Here is a 17708-nt window from a genome sequence, read left to right as displayed (position 1 = left end):
TGCCACTAACCACTGTCAGAGCAGCCCCAGAAAATATAAAAATAGCAGAACTTGTTTTATTACATTTTATTTAAGTGTAACATGCAGTTTACAAGACAGCCTTTTTAATGGTACAATTTCCAATTAGAAATTTGCTACAAGAAAAAAATTGGAAATAAATTCAAATTAAATCCAAAGTCTATTTTCAGCTAAGCACAAAGATGAAAATCTATCCTCCAAATTTATATTTGGAAGCTCTAATGCACTTCCAGGCATTAATGGTGTGGTTTTCTTCAGGCATAAGATACCATCTAAGTTGACTATTGTTATCAGATCGCTGTGTTTTTGTTGTTTTGTTTTGAAGACAGTTGTTTTTCCACTTCTGCTAAATAAATGCCACTGTTGATCATTAGAACAGGGACTATACTTGGAATACCAACAGTCAAGCCCCTGAAAGCAGCACTGGCAAAGAAAGTACCACACACAAATGCAAGCGTGTATATTGATTGCATGGTTCTGTAAAGTCAGAGTTAATAAATCCCTCTAAGGCCAACATGGTGAAGTGTTTTACAGAACTCAGTACCAAACTGAGGACTTAAGGAAGGCGTCTCTAATAATGAGTAAGCGTTATCTAGGAGTTGCATGATGAAAGCATGCAGGAGGTTCCCAGTACTCCAGTCAGACAGCATGAGCAGAGCTCCCTGGAACGTGAAAAATTTTGCCAAGGCCAATTCTCTTCGTAAAAGGATACTTGGGCTGCCAGGCCCCCAGCTGGCAGATAATTGTCTGCATTGCTGCGGATTTCAGATTATTTTTGTCTTACAAGAAGGACAGGAAAACACAAAGGAAAAGTAGCTTATTCACCAAAATGCAGAGAAAATGCTGACTGGCTGACAGGCTCCTGGCTTATATTATTAACATCTCTCGAGAATGTTCTGCTCACATATGTGTTTCAAAAGCACAGCAGTAGGAGGTAAACAAACACCATACACCTTTCTCTAAGGAGCTTCAGTCCTCTCTTCCTGATCTCGATTTATCAGATATGCAACAATCCACCACTACAACAAAGCATCTTGAAATGCATTTTCAAAATAAACAATGAGCACAGAAAATACACTCTCTCTTGACATTAACTTTTCAAGTAATAGGAGCGTCTTAATAAAAAGAAATGCATTTATTTGTAAGGAGTTAAAAAATCAAAGGAGTTTTTCATCTCCAGACCAAAATCTAACAGAATATAATTTTTCAGTGACATAGAAAAATGTTTTGTTCTTCTTTCCCCATAACTGATCACACATATTAGAACTAAAGAATGTCGTTACAGGGTAACAATTTCCTACTTGAGATAGCACTTGAAATTTTAACCAATTACCTGCATGTTTAAACCCAAAACTTTTTTGATCAAATTATATTTTCTAGTCTTAACCTGAGGGAATTAAGGGAAACAGACTCCACAGTTATCTTGACATTTTGGTCTAACAGTTAATCAACTTAACTAACAAAAATTTGTTTTATATTTAACTTGAATTAGTCTGGCTTCAGCTTTCAGACAGCCATGTTTATTATGTTTCCACATTAGATGAAAAAGGTATTATAGAACTTCCTGCAAGTAAAGGTACCAACAACCAGCAAGATACTGGTTAATCATGTGGACACACTAAACACACTGTGCTCCTAATATCCACCACTGACAAACAGCCATCAAATACATTGTGGTTTTTTGTACACGCTTTTTTTTTTTTTTTTTTTTGTTCCAGTGCCCTATTCAAAGTTTGGAACAAGCACAGAGCATTTCAGTTCTGGCCTGGAATTTTGTACCAAGTTGTGCTCAAAGGCATAACACCATCCCTAAGAGCTATTCCTCTGTTCATCGCTGCTGTTCACTTGGTCCTTTTCACCACTGCAGTGTGCTCAGAGTTGCACCAAGTTGCTAATATGCTACGGTAACCAGGAGCCACTGCTGTCTAAGATGTAGCTGCCTATTCAGAATGCACAGGTGGTTAGCCCTAGATGTCTAAACTTGCTTTGGGCCATCTAAAAATATTTATTCAGACAGACACAGGTCACCAAGTCATTTAAATCGCTCTAAAGCCTTGTCTTCTTTCCTGTTTATCATGCTGCTTGGCCCTCATGTACTTAAACATGTATTTGGGGATTAGTCTAAACTACTGAGTGCCTGGAGTGTGGAAAACCTGAGCTTGCATTTACAACACAGCCTACCAGTTCGGTTCCAGAAACAAGGTTGGTCTCAGCAGGTCAGACGATACTCTGTGCTTCTATGCCTCAATTGCTTCCGATACCTGAGGTATCTCATTCAAAGCTGGCAGGTTACCTCTGCTCTTCTCTCTGCAGCCAGCAGCAATTGAATATAATGAGGCAAACTCAAGTGCTTTCCTGCATAAGGAGTACCACTGATATTGGCTTCAAGGAGTCCAGCTGAGTATCATAGCTGAGGGATATAACCCTCCTCCCCAGTCTCCCACCCACAACATCTTCCATCTGCCTGTGGGGAAATCCTGTCCGCTTTCCCCACATTTCTGTATACCTTAACCTCTTACAGCTGTTTCACGTGCTGCCTCAACTCCATTTTATTTGCTACCGTATAGTTCCCTGTGAGTTTTGTAACAACATGCAAAGACATGAGAATGAGTTTCCAAAAAATCTCAGTTATCAGAATAAAAGTTTATCTGAAAGAAGAGAAAGAAAAAAATGAAAAACTAATCAAAGAGTAAATCAGTGAGCCAGGGATCCATGTGAACAGATGGCTAAATGCAACCACTAGGTAACTCAATTTCATCTCCTCAATTGTGTACTGAACAAAGTCAGAGAGGCACACGCTTCAACTTGGACAGATGAAGCCAGCTGAAAAGGCAGGAGTATGAAAAACTGCTAGAGGATATCTGGGCACTGACGTTGTTAATTGAAGTAATTACAGAAACTTAGATACTTTATATACTTATATACTAAACACAAAGCTATACCTCACACATAGGAGTCAATCCCTATTGATAAAGAAAACAGCAGCGCTACTGACACAGTTAGCCTAACACCGCAGTAGGAGCTCATCTTGTGTTATCCACCAGGCTGTAAAAGCTTAGAGGCTTTTGTTGCCTGTGGTACAAGTTCACCTGCTTCTCAACCTGTTCTGTGGGTATTCTGCAAGACTTCCATGTCTTGATTAAGAAGTATTGTTATATTTCAAATACAGCCTAAGCAGAAGAGAAGGAAAAATAAAAACTCCTTAATACCTTTTCAAGTCTACCACTTCAATTCCACAAGACCCTCGATTCATTAAAGGTCATAAACACTGTAGATTCTGGTTCATCCCCACCCATACACCCCTTTTTCTTCTAAGGAAACAGCATTTATGCACAACCTAGGCTCTCATCCCTCTTCTGCTAATATTATTTTCTTCAGTCAAAAATTCAAGTATTCCATGCACACACATACATGCAAAATACTGCAGCAAGAAAAGAGGTGGTGGCTATTATTTTTTAATGAGATACACCAGCAAGTAAACATGTCTAGTAATTATTCAGCATCTCTCAAAGATCTTCACCAACATTTGTCAACAGAGCTGCACAATGGGGAGCAAAGACCACTGCTCCCATGTTGTCAAATGCTGAAGCATCAAGACATGACAATAACTTGAATAACTTTTGGTAAACCCATATAAATACCGAGACTGTTATCTCAGTATGATCAGGGAAGCAGCCCAAAGTGCTTATGACCAGTCTTCCGCCCCTTTACACTGTAGCTTGAGGTCTCTTCGCAGAACAGCAATACAGCAACATGATCTAAACAAACAGGCTGTTCTTCTGTAATACACTTAAGTGAACATGCTCCTCTCAAAAGCCTCTCCCATATAAGTGGCACTAGAAGGGTCATATGATTTGTTGCACATCAAAGAGAACATGCCAGAAAACGTGCAAGGACTCAAGCCATAACCTAAAATACTAACCGTTTTTTTCCTTCAGCACCAGAGGATCTCAGTCAGCTGCCTTGAATTTCAACAGTGTATTTCAGTAAATGCACAGCATTTGGAAGGATTTGACAGGTCTTTGAGTTCTTGCATAAGGAAGCTTTCTAGCATGGAAGCTATTGCTCCCCCACCATCCCTCACTGCCCACTAAGTTTAAACCATAAACCGTGCTTCAAAGATAATTAATAGAAAGAACTTGGTTGTCATTCAGATGCCTGCTTTCTCATGTTAATTGCCCCAAATTTACTGCAACAATATGAACATTAGTTAGTTCATATTAGAGTTAGTTGCGTGGAATTTTGAGCTCGCAACAACACAGAGAACCAAGAATAATGCTCATTGAGATACAAAATTATCTGCAAGCAGCCTAAAAAGCTTCTCCTTACAACAATATATGGTCTGAGTAACATGTGTTATAAAGTACTGTACAAGGTTCAGTAGAAGGTTCAAGTACATATTCTCATTTTTTTTCTTCTCAGCTGTAGATTGGAACTACTGTATCCTAAACTCTACAATAGGTGGACCACGGGGTAGTTTGTCTCCTAGAAACCTCTTTTTTGCTCTTAAGTACACCCTATTGCATTCCTACAGCCAAGCTCTGAGAAGAACAGTAGTAGGGCTACTGTGCCAACTAATAAATCCCTTCCCAAACAAAATTTAAGTAAAATGTACAATAACAGGACTGAATTATTCAGCAATGCACTTGGCACTGGAAATGTAGAACTGCCAGTTTTCAGTAGCGTCATCAACCCTGTGTGTCTGTAGACATGGTCCTTATAGTCAGGCATTTCTTGCCATACAGCACTGAGGTCACACAAACCAACTGGGTCACTTATGGCATCTTGATGTTCTTCATGTCGGTCACTCCAGTCTTCTGGGTCACCTCAAGCCATTCACACTCCTGAGAGAACCTAGCCCAGAGGCATTTACCTATATAATTCCTAGCCTATATAACTGTCCACCTCAACATTATCATTGGACCAGAAGACCCTAAAAACAAACTAGTTTACTCAGAGTTAACTCAACATCTTCCACATCTCAGCTGTAACGAGGAAGTCCTACGAAGACTTCCAAAGCCTAGACCTAAGGAACCACTTCAAAAACCCATAACAGAATTCATCTATATTGTTACTGCCCACCCCACCCTCCCACACACACTTAAGAGTTTATGTGAATCAAAACCAGGTCATTTGATACATCCCAAACTGAGAAAGAAGATGTGAGTACGACTGACCTGCTAGCTGGCCAACTGCCACTCAAGGTCTTCTCAGTTTGCACAATAGCTTGAACAGAGAAGTGCAGAGGGAATATGTGCACATACACACAAAATACACATATACACAATAGCTATTTACACCGCTAGTGTTTTGTAGAAAAATGCAAATCCTGTCCTTGGGTTTATGTACTGTCATTTTATTTTCTAGCAAGGATATTTTCTGCTTTCTAAATATAAACTCAATAGAGTGCCATTTATCTGTAAATACAACCATTTGGATTCAGTCAGATTTGACATTATTCCTCACAAGAGGTAAAAATCTATAATTTTAGCCCCAATATAGCAGACCAAGTCTCATTAGAAGAGCAGTATGTATGACTGAGAAAAGAAGCTATGCGTCTTTATTACCACTGTTTATTTGAAAACATACTTCCTCAGACAGAGACTTCAGAGACCTTTCAAAACAGTATTTCTTGTCATCCAAACAAAGATGACCACACCAGACTTACTGTAGATACTAGACAGAGAATCTTTTTTCACGTCAGATTGCTATTTGTTTGGTAGAAGTAAATGTTATGGCCTTATCATGACTTAAATATTCTTCTTTCTCCACAAGGAAATTTCCTGCATCTACGTGAAGCTTTGCAAGACTGTTTGATTTTTAGATGTATAGGCATATAGGGAATGTTATAAAAACAATTTTATTTGATTGCAGATTAAAAAAATATATTTTGGCATGTAAAACATTTTAAGTTTTTTATTTGTTGAGATAAAGAATAAGCAGATCCCAAACAGTTTGTGATTTGGCACCTGTTTGGTGCCTTCCACCAGCTATTGCACTATCACAATTGCCTCAGCTGCACTGACCAAATTCGTCTGGTTAACTCACCCTGACAGCCCAGCTGGAGCAGAGGAGCTTTGGAAAAGAAGCTTCCACCATCTGTGGTCCATCCCATTAAGGTGAGTTGTTGGCAGTGTAAGGCACAATTTCTCAGGACAACAATACTAACCAAGTGTGCACAGAATAAGCATGGGTAATACAATTACTGTTTGATTGCAATTGTCTGTAAGAATTGCAGTCAGGGGATGACAAAGCAATTAATCCAAACACTAGCATTTGCAAGCATGAAAAAGAATTACACTATTCATCACCAACAGCACACACACAAAATATATATTAAAAAGTTTCTATTGGTTTCAGAACAAGAATAAGCAGCTGCTGTACAGATTGGACAGTCTTATTCAGCCAGAAATCCCACCACCACGCTCCCAGACCCCAATCTTTCCTACTCCTCCCCTGCTGTTTCATATCCCCAATTGCCGATAAACCTCATTAGCCTTCCTGCATGAAGCACCTGCTAATCCACCCATCCTTGTTAGCACATGGAAGAGCATCTGGTGGTCTAGAGACAGAGGAAGTTAAAACCTTTAACTCTATCCCTGCCAGATGCCTTCAATGCTAGGCATTCAGGTTATAACCTGAATGAACTAGGTGAACTTCGCAGAATACACTCTCTCACGTACCACCACAGTCATACATATGAATGAAGAGTGGCGAGTAGTAATCCAAACCTGCAGTGTTCTGTAACCAACCACCTGACCACCTTTCAGGGTCATCAAGAGGGGAAAGCAATTGAGCAATTGCTCTGTCCTTATTTTAGAGCCAGAAAAAGCAAAAGCAGGGAAACTAAAGGCTTTCCCTGCTCAGTAATGTTTTTATCTCAGAGCTGTGTCAAGGCTGTTCTACATAAATATTCATAGCTTTTTAAAAAAAAGAATTATCGTGTTATTTGCATGTGTTCACAGTGTTATCTTCAGCCTGGTCTATTCTTTTGCAACCTAAGAACAACCTAGGTTCAAAAGCTGCCAACCTTTGCGAGGGGAAGAAATCCCTGCTTCTTCTCACTGCTGTCACCTGAGCCTTATGTGACATTACAGCATAGCTTTAACATATGGTGATGAAAATTCACCTTAAGCCAACTCTTGGACAAAAATGATCTGTTGACCAAGTTATTTCAGAGCCTTAAAGACAACTGCAGACATCTATGAAGGTAATTTTGCAGCAGTTTACAACAGTTAGTGAATTTGACAAACATCTTTAGATGGTCATTTTATAGTGCTTTCCATTCTGTCCCCTCCCCCCCCCTTTTTTTTTCTTTTAAATAAAAAATTATTAGACCTGTCCCTGTGGTGGGGGAAGAAGATCCTCCTGTGGACTTCCCCATCACACACGCACAACAATTTATTAGCTCTGAGACTGGACCCTCAGTTCTTTCCCACATGAAAGGAATTATTTTCATATACCACACTGATAGCACATTGCAATTCTCATGACAATTCAGTCCCACATGGAACTGTTCTCTACTTGGGGTGCTAAACATGGTGCATTTGTTATATAAAAGCGAATATACATGCTTCCCTTGACAAGGTCTTTTTTGTTCCTTTATGACAAGGAAAACACAAGAAACAATAATTTTTGGAATACCAAAAGACAACGCAAATTAAGTAGTATTCTAATATTCTGAGCAACAACTTTTCGAATATGAGATGAACCGTTCTTAAATTTGAGCGATCAATACTGATAAAGTTACACTTTTTTTTTGTTTTTTGTTTGTTTTGTTTTCTTTTGAAGACACCAAAACTCAAGCAAGCATTTCAGGATTACTGAAGCGATGCTTAAACTCATTAACTACCTGTATTTGGATTATAAAGCTTAAAGATTTCTACAACGTTTTGCAATTCAGATTTTTGCTGGAAGGCTTGGGAAATTAGATTTGGGGTCTGATGTTTTTTGAAATATTAAGAATTCAGGTGGTGGTAAACCTAGTTCGTTTTAAATGCTGTCAGTCCAGTGCTATTAGTTTGATTTCCTTTCTATGCACTCTTATGGTTAAGTACATGGTAACTTTTGTACCCTTATGGCACAAAAAATCATGACCTTTTCTTATGTCATTGTCTAATTACATCTTGTCATGTTATCTGCTATGTATAAAAACAATGACCTGAACTTGTTTTTTTTTTTTTAATAGACCAGAAACAACCAACTCTTTATGCCGTTTCTTGTGTAGGAATAGCAAGCAGCAGCAACATTCACAGGGTGGGCCTTTTCTCTGAACTGCCCTCTTATTGGGTCTATCCAGAAAACAAGGCTGGTTTCTTGAGGCACGTCTTATGCAAAATAAGCATGCCTTGCATTTTGAACTGCCTTTCTATCTTCAGAAAACAAGCATCTAAAACCTGAAATTGTGGTATAGAAACAAGCACTGGTTTACATTGCTGTAGTAGGCCAAGACAATCAGTGCAAGAAGTATCAAAAGAGAAACAGCAAGACTTGCCCCTTCAAGAACAAATTTCATTCCTTAAACAATGATTTTAAGGAATTAGAACACCATTGTTTTGGGGAAGAACATCTTATTTTGCATTCAGAAATCTAGAATTTATAGAGATTTAAAGGAAATTTGATATGTTGAAATAACTTTGAAAACATTTGATAAAATTTCTTGACTTCAGGTGTAGAGTTGAGAATGCGCTCCTCTTTATAGTAGTAGCTTTTTCATCTCATTACCGTTTCATCTTATTTATGTCACAACCTTTTCAGTAGGGAACTTGAGAGGATAGCCTTTTTTTTTTTTCTTCTAAGAGTTAGATGTATAAGGATTAAGAGCACTGAGCTTTTTGTGCCCAGCTGTATCATTACCTTGAGCACAAGAACTTTATGCATAGTTTTCCACTAATCTGCACACAAGCTTTGCGCTATTAGTTTAGAAACCCAGCAAAGGATTCCTAAACATACCCTGTTGTTGCTAAGCACAGGTGTTCTGTAGTTATCTTCCACCCAAGTCTCCAAAGACTAAGAAAATGAAGAACAACTAGATTTGAGATAAGATTTGGCAGATCTGACAGATTCAACAATTAACTTGGTCTCTAAGTTCATTTCCGTAACCATGTTAACTTCTCCAAAAATTCACAAGCTTTCCACTCCTGTTACACAGACACAGAAAAACACTACATAGGACATTTTAAAGTTTACTTCTGTTGCATTTGGACAATTACTAAAAAACATGGGGTGAGGAGCCAAGTTAGACATTAAAGGATAAAATCAGTTTTTCTCAAACTACTCTCCAAAGAAAGAAGCTGCCCAGATGCAATGATGTTCTTACCCTTTCTCTCAACCTCTATACATGCTTGTGGAACTTAATTTCTGCCAGAAAAGAAGGTAACAGCACTGTGATCTGCGCAGATTAACATCTAATTTATTACTTGGAAGAATACAGTGCTAATGTTACAGGTATGACAGTGTTGTACCATTGCAACAGCACTGTTACCCAAAGCTGACAGTGTAAGCAGATTTAAGATCATCTCTTGTTTTTCTTGTTTTGACCATTCACTTATCGGTACCAGAGATCTTGAACTGTTCCCAGTATGAACTGGCCACGGTTTTGTCAAATTGACTGGGGACAGGCTCTGCTGACATACATTTAAGAGCTTTTCCTCACAGATCAACCACAAGGGTTTGTTCCAGTGCCTGTGAAGTTGCTCCCTCTGCCTTCTGGAGGGCTCTGCCTTCCGTTGAAGCATCTGGCATTAACCTCTCCCAGTTTCTGATTCTACCTGGATTAAACACATATGGCAGTTATGGAGATGATATGAGAAGATAAGACCAGCCAGAGGACAGCAGGCTGAACTTGAAGAGAATCCACCGTGTCCAGAGCATATTGTGTATGTTGCAGTAAGTCAGCCTATTATATTCTAGGTCACAGGCAAGATGCAAATCCCTCCCAGCTTACTAGTTGCAGATCAGTTAAACTAATCAACTAAAACTGGCTCAGAGTCAAAACTTAGAGTGCTAACTCATTTGGGAAGGGATACTGTACCCAGTTAGTACCTTCAGCATGTCCTGAGCTAGGACTTGGGGCTCCCAATTAACGTGTGAATACAAACCATAATGATTACTGGCTGATGGCTTCTGTCACAAAGCAGTCATGCAGAATGCTATGGACTGCATCGGTTCATGGTCTTTACACTGTTGTCACAATATATATTGGTCAGAAATATCCGGTTCAGGGAACTTGCACTACAACACTACAATTGCCCTTTAGGGATGGCTTCCTTCTTTTGAATTTGAACACCTCAAGTTGCTTGAGTACATCAAACCAGCATGCAAACAGGTAGAAATGTCCAGGTTCACTTGTCTCCTTATAATCACTTTTCCTTTTACTTCCCACAACTGCAAAACATTGTGCCATTTAGTACAAATTAAGTCCTGTACACTATAACATCAGTTACTTTCTAATGAGTTCTAATGCAGTTTTGAGACCGTAGCACTTCAAGATTAGTGAAACATATATTCTCAGTCAGAGAAACGTGAAAATATGCTTTTAAATTAAAAAAAAAATTGTACACATGTATTAATGTTTTATTCCGGTGGGACAATTCCATTCCCTTTTTTTTCCCTCCATTTTTTGTCCTATTATTGCAGCTTTGTCCTGGACCTACTAGATGCTACATGGTGTTTGCATGCTTCCAATTCTGTGTGCATCACTTCGTAAATATACGCACGTGTTGAATGTTGGTTTCTCGACTACCTGTATATTTATACCTAGCAAATTAAAGTTTGTGGTTTGTTGTAAATATGACTTTTAATCATTTCCAATCATTTCTCCAATGCTGGAATCAAATTTAACTAACAAAAATCCTAATTCACAATCAAGTTCACTCCCCATATTCAACAGTTCCATAACACATTTTACCTATAAATAACCCGTATAAACTGGGGTTAAGTTACTCAACAGAAATCATTTTTCACCTGCTTGCTCTTTTCTAAGTTCCATTTGAGGACCTTCTTAAACTCTTGTTCACTATTAGCTCAATAAACCATCCAAGTATTTTAGCCTGGTTGAAGGTGAAAGTCTACTTGTTTGGGTGAGTCAAAAATCCTTCTATTTTTTTTTATTTACTTATTGCTAAATACATTACACTGTTGAAACTACATAGTAGGATACATTGAAATCCAGCAATAAACACATTTACCTCTCCCTCTGGCTTTTGGTAAACATCTGCCACTGGGGACATATGCAGAGATCAATAACCAATAAAAAAACAGAAATCGATTAAAAAAAAATCAGGAGTAAACCATGCCATCACTCCCTCCTTGCTTTACTTTCTGAATCATCTTCAGAGACCAAAGCATAAGGAACTTCATGAAGTTACGAGCAGAGAACGATTTACTCTGAAATCTCACAAGCTTCCCCCAACTGCCACAAATCATACTGGCAGTAGTCACCTCTGTCAGAATATATAGTCATTTTGGAGCCAAAAGTCCGTAATCAAAGATCTCTTTCCACCCAGTCAGAAAGCACCCAAATTGCTATAGTTTATAGTCATGATAGCAACTACTTAAACAATGCAGTTACACAAAGGTTTTAAAAAAACTAGTTTCTTGCTGTCAATTAAGGAAGTCAAGGAAGAGGTTCTTCACCAAGAGGGTAGTCACACACTGGAACAGGCTCCCCAGTGAAGTAGTCACTGCACCAAGCCTGTCAATTTAAGAAGCGATTGGACTGTGCACTTAGTCACACAGTCTAAAATTTTGGGTAGACCTGTGCGGTGTCAGGAGTTGGACTTGACGATCCTTATGGGTCCCTTCCAACTTGGGATATTCTATGATTCTATTATTCTAATTATTCAAAGACAGCTCAAAATAATGTAGCATTACCACGAAACAGAAACTGACTTGACCCTCATAAAAAAGAGATCTTCGTTCTGCCTGCTTTCTCAGTATTGCAAATAGGAATACTAAAACACAGAAGTTTAAGGATGTATTGCAGTTTATACAGGAAGTCTAAGAGAAGTCATAAATTATTTTCCTTAAACAAATCTGTCAATTAAAGTAAAATCTCTTCCATTAAAATTGCAAAAAGTTGTAGCCAAACATGGGTTCCTACAGAGACCATAAGGGAGCAAAACATGTCTCATTTCCACAGAGACATGAAATACGCGTACCTAAATTCTAAACTATGCCCATGTGTTTGTTTGCTATAGAGCAAAGGGAGCTCTAGTTGTTGAAATTAAAGAGGGTTTGTATACTCTGCTTTCAAACACATTTCCCTTTTGAAAAAGTCTTCATATTTGAATTGAATGAGTACTCACTAAAAATTACTTGAATTTTCCTGGGATTCAAGATCTCTGCCAACTTTTTCTTTTTTTCCCCTCCTCTTTATTGCATTTGCTTCCACCATTTACCAGCCTTAGTTGATGAAGCAGCCAAGCTTTATCAGCAAAATTCCTTTTCTCTCTTAGCCTGTAACAGTAGTAACCTCAGCATAGTATAAGTACTTGAAAACAATTTAAATGGTCATGTAAAATGATAACATTAAGTATTTTTCCAGGAAATTCTCTGTTGAAATATTGAGATTTTTTAACAGCTCAAAAGCTTCCCATTTAATATATTCAGCCAAGCTCTGCAGATTCCAGTGGCTTAGAACCTAAAATGCCTACATTTTGGATGTACAGTTACAACAATAGCATGTAATAATGTGTAAGAGCTGAAAGATCTATTCAAGTGTGTACGCAACAAAGTACCCCCTCACTGTTAAGCTCTACAAAACATTATGCTGTTAATCACATTTATATTCATTTCAAAAATTTGCTCATAAATACATGTGAGCCAGAAGTGGGATTTCGAGAAGCATTACTAAGAAAATCATAAGGAGGCTTACCATCTTAACTAGGAAAACTATTAATATAGTGGGAAAAGGGAAAAAATCATTAATAGCTTTTCTCCTTTGCAATGCCAATTCTTCACAGATTCATTCACTGATAGCTGACAATGACTGAGTTATATAGGAAGTCTGAATACTGAGACCTCGTTAACAGGAAATCAAAATAAGATGAAGACAAAAAGACCAAGGAACGTATTTCTTGGCCATACACAGCATTTGAGAGCTACCTGATTTTGACGAGTTTAACGTTAAGTTCTAAGTAACAGAACTTCTTGGTAAAGATGTTCTAAATTCAATTTCACAAACTTTTTTTTTCTTATTAAATCTTTGAAGTTAATTTTCTTCTGGCTTATTTGCCTTCAACAGAAACAGGCAATTATTTTTGACTACATAGTACTCAGTTTTCTGAAGACAAAAATAATGTGATTAGTATTTTTCCAAAATGGACCGTGTTTATTTGGGTTGGCAGCAAGTTGAGATTTTTTTTCCTGAGTCACATCCATGCCCTGCCACCTGTGGCAAAAAGCTTGTTTTGCAACAGAACAGCACTAAATTGTGGATGAGTGCTGGAAAATTTAATTAAAACTCACTTCAAAACCAACACATCCTGTAACCATCTCAGGAAATCTATAGGTTCATCATTAAACTCATTAGCAAGTTTATAAAATCCAAAAACAAAAAATCTGTTCAAATATGCATGAATACACACAAAAAGCAACCACCCCCAGTAATGCATATTCTCTTGGACCTCATGTATTGTGGCAAGGCCCCCGGAGTAAGGCAAACATGAACGACCATCTGTTATTTTTGTCTGCAAAGCAGCGACTTCCCCCCTGATGAATCTTTGATAGCAGCCAAGCAATGGCAGCAACTGCTGTGGCAGGAACTGACAGCCAGCAGCCCCAGTCTCCATCTCTCTCCTCACTCATCCTGCATGTTAAATGGCTGCTTCAAACCCAGGAGTAGCTTTTTACATATTAAAACCAAATATGCCTTTTCTGCGCTTTCATTTAAATTACCACAAATGAAGGGAAGTGTCAGGGAGCAAGTGAAGGGAAAAAAGAAAGAGAAAGAGTCGGAGAATGAAGAACCCCTCAGGGAGCATTCATGGTGCCAAAGAGATACTCATTTTCAAGCACCATCTGTCAAGATCTACTTGGAGCTTTTTCTTTCTCTGTCTTTATACCCTCCCCCAGGTTTTGCCATCCTACTTGCTATACCAAGTGGCAAAAACCTCCAGAGCTAACAGAAAAACTGCTTGGCCTTTGATTGCTTGAAAGGCAAAATGTTACCTCAAGACTGACTGAGCTGCAGTGAGAGTCAGCCTCAGGCTCCAACAGGTGTGGTTTGGATGCAGGAGATGTTTTGTCTGCGATGATAGACTTACAGCTTCTTTCAGTGCTGCTACAGTACCAGTGTGAAGAAAGGTAACAAACCTGAGACATGCCCTGAAGGTCTGAGTGAGGCTGGCAGTTCAACTACTGTCCCTCCCCAGTCCAGCTGTGCGACAGCAACACCAGCCCAGCCTAAGTAACAATACAGTTGCAAAATGGAGGAAAAGCCATTCAAGTCAATTTTGACACCTTTTCCCATTTAACTATACATCATCTGACTTGTCAGTCACAGCAACTTGCAGAGATGTAGCAACCTCAACAGGAGGATGCTTCATAACTTATAAGGGAGCAAAAAGACCTTCACAGCAGAAGTTTATATAAATAACATTTAAATTACAGTGGAATACAGATACTTAGATTTATGACTTCCTAGGATTTACATGTCATTTCTATGTCATCCCTGAAAACAACATGGAGAAAGTAACGATCATGAGTGACCACAGGTTGTCAGCCCTAAGGAATAACGTATTTATCAGCAGTGATGGCACAGCAAGTCCAGCATGAGCCATGAAATCTAGTATTGCCAGAACAGCTGGCTGTGAAAACAAGTGTTATCTTCCCCCCCCCCGGCCCCCGAAATTCTGTCTTTCACTTCATTTGTTCAGTCTTGAGTCAAATCCAGAACCTTTTGAAGCTTTTATGCAAGTGGAACACAAACAGGGATGGATGAAGCCATCTGTGGCTTGATAACCAGCAGACAAGTGATAAACGAGTTTTCCATCAGATGTAGTACCCACACCAATTTTGAAGTCCAATTCAAGTTCCTATTCCTCTATGCCAGGGCAGATATTAGCCAGAAGACTCCAGTCTGTCAGCTTTTTTTATTTTTTATTTTCATTTTTTTTTATACAAATTATTCAATTAACATAGTTGTTGTAAAAACAAGATCCTTGCTAAAGCTGGCAATGTTTTGATTCAGAGACGAAACAGAGGTTGACCCTCTAACCCAGGGGAGTGACCTAAGCAAGCCTGTGTATGGCGAGGGGGTCAAGAGGAATCACACACAGTTACTTTCTCACTGGGACTCTAGTTTAGGTTCTACTAAGAAACACCTCCAACATTACTTCAGAGCTAACTTATTTCCCTAAAAAGGTTCTGATGTTTTAAGTGAGCCACAGATGCATGAAAAGGCTTCTCTGTCAGCTTTTAATTAAAAGATCCCATAATTCAAAAAAAAAAGTCAAGATCAAGATAAATATTTCTGAAATTAATTTCTGAAATAATGCAAAGTTCTATTTGCCACCTTTTATTTCAACTTCTAGGATTAACTTTTTGAGCTTTTATGCTGAAGTATTAGAGTTAAAGCCTATGTCTACTTAAAAAAAACAGACATTCAGCATTTTTGATCAAGACCGAAAAAAAAAATCTAAACACAGATTTTATCATAAAAACAAAGCCAGGACAATTGGTAATAGTAAGCATCAAACCTGACCTTTCAGAAGCAAAATTGAACTTTAGCTACCAATTATTTTGTCATTTTTTATTTAATCAATTAATTTTCTCATGCATTACAGGATAGTGTCCTTTTTGCAATGCTACTATCCTTTTCCTAAGGAATTTATTCCTCCCATAACAATATTATACACAACGACAACATCAAGATATGAGACAACTATCTACTTTGCCCTGCTATTCACCTTAGTTTCGTTGTTTGGTGAACCAGAACAACCCATGAGAATTTATCAGGAAGTCAGGTTAGCAAGATTCTGAACAGGATAAGTGAACGGTCAGCAGCCAAAGAGTGCATCACTGACCACAGTGAGACCATTCAGGTCTGTGGAGATGTGCATGCTCTATACTGGGGCCTATGCACAATTCCCAAAGCACTGCTAGATGCCAACAACTTTTCTCCAGACCTAGTCATGAAGAGGGGAGAGTTATTGTTTCCTAAGCAAATATTTCCAAACAATTATGACTATAAAAAGCATGGTAAACTCTAGTAGGAAACAGAAAATCTTCAAGACATTTTAGTAGCAGTCAATTTACCTACCCAGGAGCTTGATGCATTGCGGAAAATACTCAAAAAGTGGAACACCCATGTCATGGCTTCACAAGCAGAATGATGTGAATAACTATTTTGGAAACTAAAGGCAGCATTCACCATTTGTATTCTTTTCTCACTAGGAGAAAAATATGGATTTTTTATTAAAGAAATTAACCCCATGTTTCTCATTATTCCCACACATACTCCTTCCCAAATGGGTTTCCTTACTAGTGATGCATTGCCATTAATTCCTTTGCCTCAGCAGTTTTCTCCTCCTTCCATTGAAACAATTTTTGTGCATTTCCTGTAGCCTGTTTCAATGCTTTTTTCTGTGTTTTTTTTTTTTCTCTCCTCCACCCACCCGGTTTCCCTGTTTTCACATGCCAGCTTTGCCTCACTCTGTAGAAAACTTGACCCTATATTCATTCCCAATTCTCTTTAGCTTGACAGCAGATTCTCTTCCTACAAGTCTTGTGCCCAGAGCTATAGCATTGCCAGCTCTGTTCTCCAGTCTCTGGGCTGCTACTTAAAGCAAAACAGAGACATAAGTAAACAAATCACATCTTAAAGCTACCTGACAGAGAAAGAATAGAAGCAACCCAGATCAGTGGGATTGTTGTTCAAGCAGAATCAGCTGAGCAACGAATAGTAGGATTGAGTTCTTCTCCCACCCAAACACAGCTTTCACACAAAGGTATTTACTTTAAAACCTTCAGAATGACTCACAATTTGTTCTAGTTTAAAATGGTAACATCTACTCTAACATATTCCTCCCCCAAAAAGGAAGCCAAGGATCTAAATTGCCATCCATGTTATGGAAGAGAGAAGCAATCTGGACAAAGCTATACACGAAAAGAATTCAAAGCAAGATTTGATCATTCCGAATGCTTTGTGTCCTATATTTCTCAGTTCTAACCCCACCCTTAAGCTATATATTTAGTAGGTTTCATCAAGGTTTTGCTGTTTTTAATTCAAACAAACAGCTATTGACCATCGTTAACAGCTCAAATTCACATAAACATTCAGACATTTTGTATATCCATTTTCAATATACTTTCATATATCTTTAATATGGAACAGTAAACTGTTCCATAAATAAGATACCATCCTATCACATACTTTTACAGTGACTCATTTGTTTATAAATAGTGCCTCAGATAGTAATTACTTGGTTACATTTCCCAGGTACGCAACTAAGCTTTTCCTTTTCCATTCAAGATAAAAAAAGAACACTGATAAGTCAAATTTTCGTCATCTCCACCAACATTAATAGACACTGGAACCTCAGCTTTTGTAGTTCAATAAAGACTTGACACAATCTGTGCCTGCTGTTGTGTTTGGTACAAGCAAAACCAAGCTAGAAATAAGATTTGGAGACAAGTTCAAACTGTCTAATTATTTTGGAAGCAGACAGGCTAGAATCTGACTTGTT

The 17708-nt window shown here is 38.3% G+C and overlaps 1 long non-coding RNA gene across 1 annotated transcript in view; it reads right to left on the bottom strand.

The window, feature by feature from the left end:
- Positions 1-1137: 1137 nt before the first annotated feature.
- LOC121073408 overlaps positions 1138-17708 on the bottom strand; it is a 35676-nt gene continuing 19105 nt past the window's right edge. The window contains exon 3 of the long non-coding RNA XR_005821694.1: positions 1138-3188. This is a non-coding gene — a long non-coding RNA (uncharacterized LOC121073408). The remainder of the gene's footprint in view (positions 3189-17708) is intronic.

Source organism: Cygnus olor, chromosome 7, assembly GCF_009769625.2.
Source record: "Cygnus olor isolate bCygOlo1 chromosome 7, bCygOlo1.pri.v2, whole genome shotgun sequence".
NCBI classification, from domain to species: domain Eukaryota; kingdom Metazoa; phylum Chordata; class Aves; order Anseriformes; family Anatidae; genus Cygnus; species Cygnus olor.
Note: the sequence above shows the minus strand (reverse complement) of the source record. Positions and strands in the feature narration are given on the sequence as shown.